Source organism: Chlorocebus sabaeus, chromosome 9 (assembly GCF_047675955.1).
Source record: "Chlorocebus sabaeus isolate Y175 chromosome 9, mChlSab1.0.hap1, whole genome shotgun sequence".
Classification (NCBI taxonomy): Eukaryota; Metazoa; Chordata; class Mammalia; order Primates; family Cercopithecidae; genus Chlorocebus; species Chlorocebus sabaeus.
In genome coordinates this window covers 112,297,126-112,310,070 of record NC_132912.1, presented here as the reverse complement: position 1 = coordinate 112,310,070, position 12,945 = coordinate 112,297,126, and the positions used below count along the sequence as shown (strand labels likewise).

The following is a 12,945-nucleotide window of genomic DNA, read 5'->3' as shown; positions in this document are numbered from 1 at the left end:
TCTACAAGGAATAACTATAATAATGACAGTGAAAATATAATTTCAAAGACATTTTAGATAAAATAAGGAAGATTTTCTTTGAAATTTGCCAGAATAGGCTTTAATTGTGCCTTGGGAACCACCAAAACAATTAATCAGGTAATGTATCTGATTTTAGGCATTTGAGGAAGTAGTTTTGATTTAAAAAGTGATCTTTTTTACTTAGCGCCTTGATCCTTGTTAACATCAAGTGAATAGAAATGGAGGGGTGTGAAGAATTTAAAAAAAGCAGAAGTTTTGTGGCAAGGCCTTAAAAAATATAAACAAAACATCATCAATCTTCATTGTGTCAGCAAATTGACAAAATTCAAATTTCTCTAGAAGCTGTCAGGGGATGGTTCCTGTCTGCTCTCTTGCTGGAAGATGTTTTCAAACTCATTAACTTCCATTTACCAGAATGGAATTGCTTTCTAACAAGCATGGAAACCTCTGAAGTTGCAAAGGGCTTGGTAGGGAAATCATATTATGTCCATGGATGACTAAGTGTATGGCTTCAGAATCGTCTCCCCTTTAAATCTTCCTCACAGAATTTGGAGCTAAGAAGCATTTGAAAGAAATAATTTTATTTCTAGCCTAAAATTTCCAGGGTAGCTGCAGCTATTTAGTATTTTATAAAATCACTGCCACCTCACTACAGTCTATAAAAAGACTATAATATAGAAACAATTTCTTTTTAAATCTGTACCCCAGAACACTCCATGCATTTAGAGGTATGACAGAAATCCATTGTAATATTCAAAATAGATAACCAAGCACATAATAAAAGAAATAATTACAGCTAACAGTTATTAAGTATTCAATATATGCCAAGGATTATGAACTAGGATATGGTAGGTTGGTGCAAAAGTAATTGCTGTTTTGGCCATTAAAAGTAATAGAGTGTTTTGCCATTAAAAGTACATAGAGGACATCTGGATCAAGATGGCCAAATAGAAACAGCTCTGGTCTGCAGCTCCCAGCAAGATCAACGCAGAAGGCAGGTGATTTCTGCATTTCCAACTGAGGTAGCCTGTTCAAACAGGGTCTAGAGTGGACCTCCAGCAAACTCCAGCAGACCTGTAGCAGAGGTGCCTGACTGTAGAAAGGAATAGCACATCCATTCAAAGACCACATCCAAAGGTCATCAACATCAAAGACCAAAGGTAGATAAATCCATAAAGATGGGGAGTAGCCAACCAGTGCAAACAGTCTGAAAATTGCAAAAGCCAGGAAGCCTCTTCTCTTCCAAAGGATCACAACTCCTTGCCAGAAAGGGAAAAAAATTGGATGGAGAATGAGTTTCATGAATTGACAGAAGTAGGCTTCAGAAGATGCATAATAATAAACTCTGAGCTAAAGGAGCATGTTCTAACCCAATGCAAGGAAGCTAAGAATCTTGTAAAAAGGTGGTACAAATTGCTAACTGGACTAACCCGTTTAGAGAAGAACATAAATGACCTGATGGATCTGAAAAACACAGCACGAGAACTTTGTGAAGCATACACAAGTATCAATAGCCGAATAGATCAAGTGGAAAAAAGGAAATCAGTGATTGAAGATCAACTCAGTGAAATAAAGTGAGAAGATAACATTAGAGCAAAAGAGTAAAAAGGAGCGAACAAAGCCTCCAAGAAATAGGGGAATTTTCTTGTGAAAATACCAAACGTATGTTTGATTGGGGTACCTGAAATTGATGGGGAGAATGGAACCAAGCTGGAAAACACTCTTCAGGATATCATCCAGGAGAACTTCCTCAACCTAGCAAGACAGGCCAATATTCAAATTCAGGAAATACAGAGAACACCACAAAGATACTCCTCGAGAAGAACAACCCAAAACACACAATCATCAGATTCACCAAGGTTGAAATGAAGGAAAAAATGTTAAGGGAAGCCAGAGAGAAAAGTTAGGTTACCACAAAGGGAAGCCCATCAGACTAACAGCTGATCTCTCAGCAGAAACCCTACAAGCCAGAAGAGAGTGGGGGCCAATATTCAACATTCTGAAAGAAAATAATTTTCAACCCAGAATTTCATATCCAGCCAAACTAAGCTTCATAAGCAAAGGAGAAATAAAATCCTTTACAGACAAGCAAATGCTGAGAGATTTTTGTCACCACCACGCCTGCCTTACAAGAGCTCCTGAAGGAAGCACGAAATGTGGAAAGGAACAACTGGTACCAGCCACTGCAAAAACGTACCAAATTGTAAAGAACACTGACTCTATGAAGAAACTGCATCAACTAACGGGCAAAACAACCAGCTAACATCACAATGGCAGGATTAAATTCACACATAACAATATTAGCCTTAAATGTAAAAGGGCTAAATGCCCCAATTAAAAGACACAGACTGGCAAATTGGATAGAGTCAAGACCCATCAGTGTGCCGATTCAGGAGACCCATCTCATGTGCAAAGACACACATAGGCTCAAAATAAAGGGATGGAGGAATATTAACCAAGCAAATGGAAATAAAAAAAAGCAGGAGTTGCGATCCTAATCTCTGATAAAACAGACTTTAAACCAACAAAGATCAAAAGATACAAAGAAGGCCATTACATAATGGTAAAAGGATCAATGCAGCAAGAAGAGCTAACTATCCTAAATATATATGCACCCAATACAGGAGTACCCAGATTCATAAAGCAAGTTCTTAGAGACCTACAAAGAGACTTAGACTCCCACACAATAATAGTGGGATACTTTAACATCCCACTGTCAATATTAGACAGATCGACAAGACAGAAAATTAACAAGAATATTCAGGACTTGAACTCAGCTCTGGAAAAGGTGGACCTAATAGACATCTACAGAACTCTCCGCCCCAAATCAATAGATTCTTCTCAATAGATTCTTCTCAGCACCTCATCACACTTATTCTAAAATTGACCATATAATTTGTAGTAAAACACTGCTCAGCAAATGCAAAGGAACAGAAATAATAATAAACGGTCTCTCAGACCACAGGACAATCAAAGTAGAACTCAGGATTAAGAAACTCACTCAAAACCGCACAACTACATGGAAACTTAACAACCTGCTCCTGAATCACCACTGGGTAAATAAGGAAATGAATGCAGAGATAAAGATGCTCTTTGAAACCAATGAGAATGAGGACTCAACATACCAGAATCTCTGGGACACATTTAAAGCAGCCATAAAAAAGGATGAGTTCATGCCGTTTGTAGGGACATGGATGCAACTGGAAACCGTCATTCTCAGCAAACTATCACAAGAACAGAAAACCAAACACCGCCTGTCCTCACTCATAAGTGGGAGCTGAACAATGAGAACACATGGACATAGAGTGGGGAACATCACACACTGGGGTCTGTCCAGGGTGGGGGATAGGGGAGAGATAGCATTTGGAGAAATACCTAATGCAGTTGACAGGTTGATGGGTACAGCAAACCACCATGGCACATGTATACCTGTGTAATAAACCTGCACATTCTGCACATATACCCCAGAACTTAAGTAAAATTTAAAAAAAAAGTACATAGAGGCTGGACGTGGTGACTCACGCCTATAATCCCAGCTCTTTGGGAAGCTGAGGCGGGTGAATCATGAGGTCTGCAGATCGAAACCATGCTGGCCAACATGGTGAAACCCTGTCTCTACTAAAAATTCAAAAATTAGCTGGGCATGGTGACATGCACCTGTAGTCTCAGCTGCTTGGGAGGCTAAGGAAGGAGAATCGCTTGAACCCAGGAGGTGGAGATTGCAGTGAGCCAGATTGCGCACCTGCACTCTAACATATAAATAAAATAAAAAGGACGTAGAATATTTTCTTAAATCATTCTTAGTTCACTAAGATATAAATATTGTTTATCACACAATTTTTATTTTGACTAGAACTAAAGCTCTCAAATTCCTAGTCCTTCTCTTCAAAAATGTCTTCATCAAGAATACTGACAAATCCTTCCTTAATGCTACCCCCATGCCATTGCCAGAAATAACTGGCAAAGCTTTTCATCCTCAGCCTGAAAAAGTAAAAACAAGCATTAATTTTCCCCCATGTGGAACTCAGTCACCAAATGGCTGTCTGTTTGCCCTCAAAGAGGTTTATACTTGACATCAGCAATAGAGAGCATAGCTAATCAGAGACTCCCAATCAGTGGGAGGAAGATGGTAGGTGACAGATATAAAGTTTTCTGAAGTCTGAAGGGGGCGACAGGATGAGGTGGCTCTTGTCTGCCACATCTCTGGTTGTTTACAAATGACTGGCCCCTCCATAACCTGCACTACAGTGACAGGAGACAGATACAGGTTATCAAATCTATTTCCAGACAAGGAGCTTGTATTGCTTGCCAACTTCACCTGCTACCCAGGACTTTGCATTTCAATGTTTTTTAATGAGGCAGAGAACTTTCTATTTTGTTTTATTTTATTTATTTATTTATTTATTTATTTATTTATTTATTTATTTATTTTTGAAACAGGGTCTTGCTCTATCGCCCAGGCTGGAGTACAGTGGTGTGATCATGGCTTAGTGCAGTCTTCACCCCCTGGGCTCAAATGATCCTCTCATCTCAGTCTCCTAAGTAGCTGGGACTAGAGGCACCTGCCACCATGTCCAGCTTCTAATTACCTTTTTTTTTTTTTTTTTTTTTTGTAGAGACAGAGTCTTGCAGTGTTTCCCAGGCTGGTCCTGAATTCCTGGGCTCAAGTGATCCCCCTGCCTTGGCCTTCCAAAGTGCTGGGATAATAGGCATGAGCCATCGTGCCCAGTCAGAAAACTTTTTAAACCTTTGGTTCAAATTTTATTACCATCTATTCAGTTTAATTAGCTGCAAAAAATGAATAATGTATAAGCAAAACCTGGAAAGAGCTGCAGTGTCCAAGAGGCTTAGGCTTAAAAATACTAAAAATCTAGATTTTATCAGACACATAAGTGAAAAATTTAAAAAGCAGTGATAATATAAAATAGCAGGTGCCAGTAACTTCTTCAAGTTTTATCTTCTTCAAAAGTTGACTCATTTTGCCTTATTCTTGGAAACCTCATCAAAATCCTCCCCAAGATCTGGGACTTCATCCTCATTATCATCTCCAGTAGCAAATGCTTTTCCATGCCCTGGATTATTTGAACAGAATAACTTGTCAGTCTCCCTTAACTAGTCAGATTGTCTGTACCAAGCTGGTTTAAGATGCTGGGCAGCATTTGTCTCAGCTGCTTTGTCTCAGCATGGCCTGTAATAGTAGTGTTCACTGCTAGAGATGCCTGACCTAGAGCACTGTTAAAGTACATCACCATTCTTTGGTTTGTACACATATTCCCCTCTTTGATACCAGAAATATTGTTGACCTCTAACTTCTTTAAGGAGAACCAAACTTTTAATTATTTGCTATAGATGTTCTATGAACTATTTTCTTTCTGGTAGCAATTATTTTTTCACTGTTGCACACTTATGATTCTAGTTTGGCAAGTTTCTACCAGTTCATGATAATCTCTTTCATCCTATTGGAATGAAAAGAGACTGAGAGGAGCTCTAGGGCCGTCGCTCAGGAGTTTCGAGCCGAACAGCTGGGATTAGGTGCACATATGCAAGAATAAAAGATGGCAGCTAGAAGCCTCCTTGCTTTTCTGATTCTGCAGTATATAACCCTAGAGCTTGGCCATTGAATTCTAGTGACTCCGCTGGGCTTATTTTCATAGCTGTCAGCTCATATTTCTCCCCTGTTACTGAGCTCTTTTTATACCCTCAAGTGATCTGAAGATGGCAGGCTGAGCCCATGAGCCTACTTTCCTTCTCATCCTAAATTCCATGAAATAAAAACTGAAGGAAAATGTTTTTCAAAAAATTTCAACAGTGATGCTGTCTAATAAAAGAACTTCCAGTAGTGGATTGAAAATGAAATAATTTCTGAAGATTAGAAATCAGATGGAGTCAGATCTAGCTGCTCCCCACCCCTCCACTTTACATATTCAGCCTTATACACAGACACACACACACACACACACACACACACGAAGGACAAATGTGCAAAAGAGAACTGTTCTGGAAGAGATCAGACAACAATTAGGAATCACCAAACATCTAGGAAAGCTACAATCAGAAATGAGAAGCACCAACATTAAACAAAAGAATAATTATCTATGGAAACAAACTCAATAGACTCCATGGAAGAAGTAAAAAATAATTATAGTTTTTAAAAATATTTAAGAGGTTATTAATTGCATCATCTGAAGCCAAGTCTACAAGTCTTGGTGTCTGCAGTTTTGATTGTCAAAAATAATAAGTGAGGAAATTGATGGAGGGGATATGTAAGGTTGGAAATAAATGAACTAAAGCCTGTGGTAAGATTGACATTAGCTTAAAATATACATGAAAAATACTACACAGATACTTGGATTGACTGCATATCGGACTTATGGCTGCCTGGCAGTCAAAGTGAAGAGGGAAATTAAACCAAAGTGAAGACGGAAATAAAAGTTCTAGTTACTAAATAAAAATACAATATATGTTCAGAGGAAACCAAAGCATGGATCACAGTAAAACTGGAGAGAAGTTTTTTTTTTTTTTTTTTTTTTTGAGATTGAGTTTTGCTCTTGTTGCCCAGGCTGGAGTGCAATTGCACGATCTTGGCTCACTGCAACCTCTGCCTCCTGGGTTCAAGCAGTGCTCCTGCCTCAGCCTCCCAAGTAGCTGGGATTACAGGCATGTGCTGCTATGCCTGGCTAATTTCGTATTTTTAGTAGACACCTGGTTTCTCCATGTTGATCAGGCTGGTCTAGAACTCCCAACCTCAGGTGATCTGCCCACCTCAGTCTCCCCAAGAGATTTTCATAAAGCAAATATGTTTATGAATATTCTTACTGTAAATAAACCAACTATTATCACAAGATTCATTGTTGTATGTTCCTTAATATCAAACATTATTGTGTTTTTTCCCTTTTCTATTTAGACATAAATGTATATAAAGTTCAAAAAGTGCCCTGATCATCAGAATGAACAGGCAACCTACAGAATGGGAGAAAAATTTTGCAATTTATCTATCTGACAAAGTGCTAATATCCAGAATCTACAAGGAACTAAAATTTACCAAAAAGAAACAAACAACTTCATCAAAAGGTGGGTGAAGGATATGAACAGACACTTCTCAAAAAAAAAAAAAAAAAAAAAAAAGACGTTTACGCGACCAACAAACATACGAGAAAAAGCTTATCATCATTGGTCATTAGAGAAATGCAAATCAAAACCATAATACCATCTCACACCAGTTAGAATGGTGATCATTAAAAAGTCAGGATACAACAGATGCTGGAGGATGTGGAAAAATAGGAACACTTTTACACTTGGTGGGAGTGTAAATTAGGTCAACCATTGTGGAAGACAGTATGGCGATTCCTCAAGGATCTAGAACTAGAAATACCATTTGACCCATCAATCCCATTATTGGGTATATACTCAAAGGATTAGAAATTATTCTGCTATAAAGACACACGAACACGTATGTTTACTGCAGCACTATTCACAATAGCAAAGACTTGGAATCAACCCAAATGTCCATTAATGATAGACTGGATAAAGAAAATGTGGCATGTATACACCACTGAATACTATGCAGCCGTAAAAAATGATGAATTCATGTCCTTTGCAGGGACAGGGATGCAGCTGGAAACCATCATTCTCAGCAAACTAACACAAGAACAGAAAACCAAACACTGCATGTTCTCACTCATAAGTGGGAGTTGAACAATGAGAACATATGGGCACAGGGAGGGGAACATCACCCACTGGGGTCTGTCAGGGGGTGGGGGACAAGGGGAGGGACAGCATTAGGAGAAATACCTAATGTTGATGACAGGTTGATGGGTGCAGCAAACCACCATGGCATGTGTATACCTATGTAACAAAGCTGCATGTTCTACACGTGTATTCCAGAACTTAAAGTATAAAAAAGTAATTAAAAAAAAAAAAAGTTGAATATTGGCCTCCACTGTCTTCTGGCTTGCAGGGTTTCTGCAGAGAGATCCGCTGTTAGTCTGATGGGCTTCCCTTTGTAGGTAACATGATGTTTCTCTCTGACTGCCCTTAACATTTTTTTTCTTCATTTTGACCTTGGAGATTCTGACAATTGTGTGTCTTGGGATTGCTCTTCTCAAGGAGTGTCTTAGTGGTGTTCTCTGTATTTCCTGAATTTGAATGTTGGCCTGTCTTGCTAGGCTGGGGAAGTTCTCCTGGATATATCCTAAAGCGTGTTTTCCAACTTGGTTCCATTCTCCCCGTCACTTTCAGGGACCTCAATCAATTGTAGGTTTGGTATTTTTGCAAGGAAAGTCCTCTATTTCTTGGAGGCTTTGTTCGTTCCTTTTCCATCTTTTTTCTCTAATCTTATCTTCCTGCTTCATTTCAGTAAGTTGATCTTTAATCTCTGGTATCCTTTCTTCCACTTGATTGATTCAGCTATTGATACTTGTGTTTGCTTCACAAAGTTATCGTGCTGTGTTTTTCAGCTCCATCAAGTCATTTATGTTCTTCTCTAAATGGGTTGTTCCAGTTAGCAGTTCCTGTAACCTTTTGTCAAGGTTCTTAGCTTCCTTGCATTGGGTTAGAACATGCTCATTTAGCTCAGAGGAGTTTGTTATACCCACCTCCACTTCTGTCAATTCATCAAACTCATTCTCTTTCCATTTTTATGCCCTTGCCAGAGTGGAGTTGGTGATCATTTGGAGAAGATGCCTTCTGTTTTTTGGAATTTTCAGCCTTTTTGTACTGGTTTTTCCCTCATATTAGTGGATTTATCTACCTCTGATCTTTGAGGTTGATGACCTTTGGATGGGGTTTCTGCGTGTGGGTCCTTTTTATTGATGTTATTGCTTTCTGCGTTAGTTTTTCTTCTAACAGTCAGGCACCTCTTCTGCAGGTCTGCTGTAGTTTGCTGGAGGTCCACTCCAGACCCTGTTTGCTTGGGTACTAGTGGAGGCTGCAGAACAGCAAAGATTGCTGCCTGTTTTCCTCTAGAAGCTTCGTCCCAGAGGGGCACCAGCCTGATGCCAGCCAGAGTTCTCCTGTATGAGGTTTCTGTCAAACCCTTTCAGGAGGTCTCTCCCAGCTAGGAGGCACAGGGGTCAGGGACCCACTTGAGGAGGCAGTCTGTTCTTCAGCAGAGCTAGAGTGCTGTCCTGGTAGTACCCTCCTTGTCAGGATCCACTGCTCTCTTCAGAGCTGGCAGGCAGGAGCGTTTAAGTCCCTGAAGCTGCACCCACAGCTGCCCCCTCCCCCGGGTACTCTGTCCCCGTGAGGTGGGAGTTTTATCTATAAGCCCCTGGCTGGGGCTGCTGCCTTTCTTTCAGAGACGTCCTGCCCAGTGAAGAGGAATCTAGAGAGGCAGTCTGGCCACAGCTGCTTCGCTGCACTGTGTTGCGTTCTGCCCATTCTGAACTTCGAGGCCTTTTAGTACTGTCAGGGGAAAACTGCCTACTCAAGCCTCAGTAATTGCGGACACCCCTCCCCCCACCAAGCTCAAGCATCCTAGGTCGACTTCAGACTGCTGGGCTGGCAGTGAGAATTTCGAGCCAGTGGTTGCTAGCTTGCTGAGCTCTGTGAGAGCGGGACCTGCTGAGTGAGACCACTTGGCTTTCTGGCTTCAACCCCCTTTCCAGGAGAGTAAATGGTTCTGTCTCACTGGGGTTCCAGGTGCCACTGAAGTACAAAAGAAACCTCCCACCTCCCGCACCTAGCTTGGTGTCTACCCAAACAGCCACCCAGTTTTGTGCTTGAAACCCAGAGCCCTGGTGATGTAGACATGTGAGGGAATCTCCTGGTATGCGAATTGCAAAAACCGTAGGAAAAGCATATTATCTGGGTTGGATAGCACAGTCCCTCATGGCTTCCCTTGGCTGGGAAAGGGAGCCCCCGCCCCCCCCGCCCCCCGCTCCCTGTACTTTCCCACTGAGGCAATGCCCCACCCTGCTTCTGCTCACCCTCTGTGGGCTGCACCCACTGCCTAACCAGTCCCAATGAGATGAACAGGCAACCTTAGTTGGAAAGGCAGAAATCACCTGCCTTCTGTGTTAGTCTTGCTGGGAGCTGCAGACTGGAGCTATTCCTATTCAGCCATCTTGCCAGCAGATCTCGATCAGGGAAGTTTTCTTAAATTAATTTCTCAAATACATTTTCTAGGTTGTTTACTTTTACTCTTTCTTTTGCAGGAATGCCAATTATTCAGAGGTTTGGTCACTTTACATAATACCATATTTCTCAAAGACTTTGCTCATTTTTAAAATCAGGTTTTCTTTATTTTTGTTAGATTGGGTTAAAAATACCAGTCTTCAAGCTCTGAAATTCTTTCTTCTGCTTGGTCCAGTCCATTGATAAAGCTTTCAGTTGTATTTTGACATTCCTTAAGTGAGTTTTTCCAATTCCAGAAACTCTGATTGATTCTCTTTTAAGATGTTTATCTATTTCCTGGATTGCTTTAGAAGTTTGTTTGTGTTGTTTTTATTTAAGTAATAAACATTTATTGAGAACTTTTAGGTGAGTAGTTATCTCCTCCCATTCTTGAGGGAGGAACCAACACTGTAGGAAATCATTGAGGAATCACATACTGTCACGACATCCCTGGCCAACAAAGGGAGAAGAAAAGTAATTCCACAGGAAAAGGGCTGGTGTTTAGCCTTTCTTTATTCAGGAGGAGTCGGGAGGACAGCTGCAGGTATAAGAAACTTTCACATGTTACTGGGGCAGGGTGGGGCTGTGCTGGGTTCCTAACTGGCTTCTCAAAAAGCAGATTCACTTTCTCTTTGGGGGTAAAATTCTTGGTTACCAGGCTAATTTCTTACCCTTAATGAGAATGCCATTATTTCCCCAGGTGAAAGTCTCATCCTGTAGGTTCGGCACAAGATTGTCATCAGTGAAACAGACATGATTCTGTGATGTGATTGTCTTAGAGATGTTTTGGGCTGCCTAATCTTGTTAATTTTGATGTAGCCAGGGTTCTTGCTCAGTGCTTCTCCAAGCATCTAAGCAGCCTCGGCTTCATTCTTGACCTGGGCAATCTTTTGCTGGTGTTCTAGTTTTGCTTTTTCTACCAAGAACTGGGCCTGCTGGGCCTCCTCCTGGACCACTTGTTTGGCCTCTACAGTAGCTGCATACTCTCAGCTAAAGCTCATCTCTGTGATGGCTACATCAACCAAGACAAGACTGAAGTCCTTGGCCCTCTCTAGCAGCTCCCAGGGATGAGTCAACAGGGATACCTGGGTCCACTGGGTAATCAGCTATGAGGCATTGAACTTACCACACTCTTGAGCACTTTTTTGACAATGGATGGCAACACTCACTCTTTGTTGTCTAGCCCTAGGTGATTGTGCATGCTAGGAAACTCCTGAATGTTGGGTTGAGACACCACTCACAGGGATATGTTCACCACCTGCAGGTCTTTTGAGCCTGTTAGGAAGGAAATTTTTCAAGGTCTGGCCAGAATGTCATCGTTAATGGGTTACTAAGACCAGGGGATCCTGAAATGAAGGCTTTGTCCAGGATAGTGTCCTGCTGCATGCCACTGATATGATTGAAGAAGATGGTTGTGTTTGCCTTCCATGGTGAACATGGATTTGTGGACACCATAGGCCACAGTGCTAGCCTCTAGCAACAGTGTCAGTGCCATGACCATGTCCTAGGAGTCAGTATGCAGCCATTCCTCTAAGTCCTTCAAGTTCTGGACCATGTCTGATTCTGAGGCTGTTGCACCAAAGGTCAGAAGGGAGTGCCAGCCCACCACTGCCCAACTCCAGTTTAGGGATTGTACCCTTTGCATGAGGGTTCAGGTCAGTAATTCTGGCAGGAGAATGGTGTATTGATTTTCAACTTTGCCTTGGATCTCAATGAGCTTCCTTGCAATCCACGCTTTACATTCTTTATCTGTCATTTCCGTGTTTCCATTTTGGCTATGGACCATTGCTGGAGAGCTATTGTAATCATTTGATAGTATCACTACTTTCAGATTTTTCATGGTGCTGGAATTCTTGCTCTGGTTTCTTCTCATCTGGAGATGCTAGCACTTCTAATTTTTGTAATTATTTTCATGCAGGTAGGATTTTTTCTTTTTTTTTTTCTGTCCTTTTGTCAGCTGGACACTACCATGAGGGCTACTTGCCAGTGTTTTCTTCTCTGGGATCTGGGTTGTTCTTTAAGATTCTGGTAGATTACCATTTGCTTCTTGAATTAAGGCTCACAGACTTGATCTTTATATACTATCTTGCTATTTGCAAGTAGCTGAGGCATGCTGAATGGCTCTAATCTACCAATATTGGGAAAAAACAAACAACTACTTCTTGAGTTCTATGGTTTGTTAGAGAAGGATCTCAGTGACCTGTGAGTTAGTATCAATGACTTCCAAGTTAGAAAATTAAACTATTCCTTCCTCCAGTCATCCTTTAGAAAGCATTTTGCCCCTTTAAACTGGCGTCCCAATTTTAGACAACACCCCACAGAAAATTTTTAAAAATTGAGCTCTCATTCATCTTGTAAAGGTAAGAAAGGTGGTGGTGGGGAGGGAAAGAGAAGAGAGGGAGAGGGAGAGAGGGAGAGGGAGAGAGAAGGAGAGGGAGAGGAAGGGAGAGAGAGGGAGAGAGAGGGAGAGAGAGAGAAAGAGACTGACTGACTGACTGACTTATAAATGATCTTGCTAAACTACATGCCCAGTGTTGCAGAAAAAAACTACAGCACTTCTTTCCCCAAGAGTCAATGGACAACAGAGGGATTGCTTTAAAAGACTTTGTAATGTGTCTTTTTTTTTTTTTTTTTTTTTTTTTTGAGACAGTCTCGCTCTGTTGCCCAGGCTGGAGTGCAGTGGCGCAATCTCAGCTCACTGCAAGCTCCTCCTCCTGGGTTGATGCCATTCTCCTGTCTCAGCCTCCTGAGTAGCTAGGATTACAGGCGCCTGCCACCACACCCAGCTAATTTTTTTGTATTTTTAGTAGA

At 41.2% G+C, this 12,945-nt stretch overlaps 1 pseudogene; it reads right to left on the bottom strand.

Annotated features, from left to right (window-relative positions):
* Positions 1–10,662: 10,662 nt before the first annotated feature.
* On the bottom strand, positions 10,663–11,729 carry LOC103216489 (prohibitin-2 pseudogene; annotated as a pseudogene).
* Between the last annotated feature and the right edge of the window lie 1,216 nt (positions 11,730–12,945).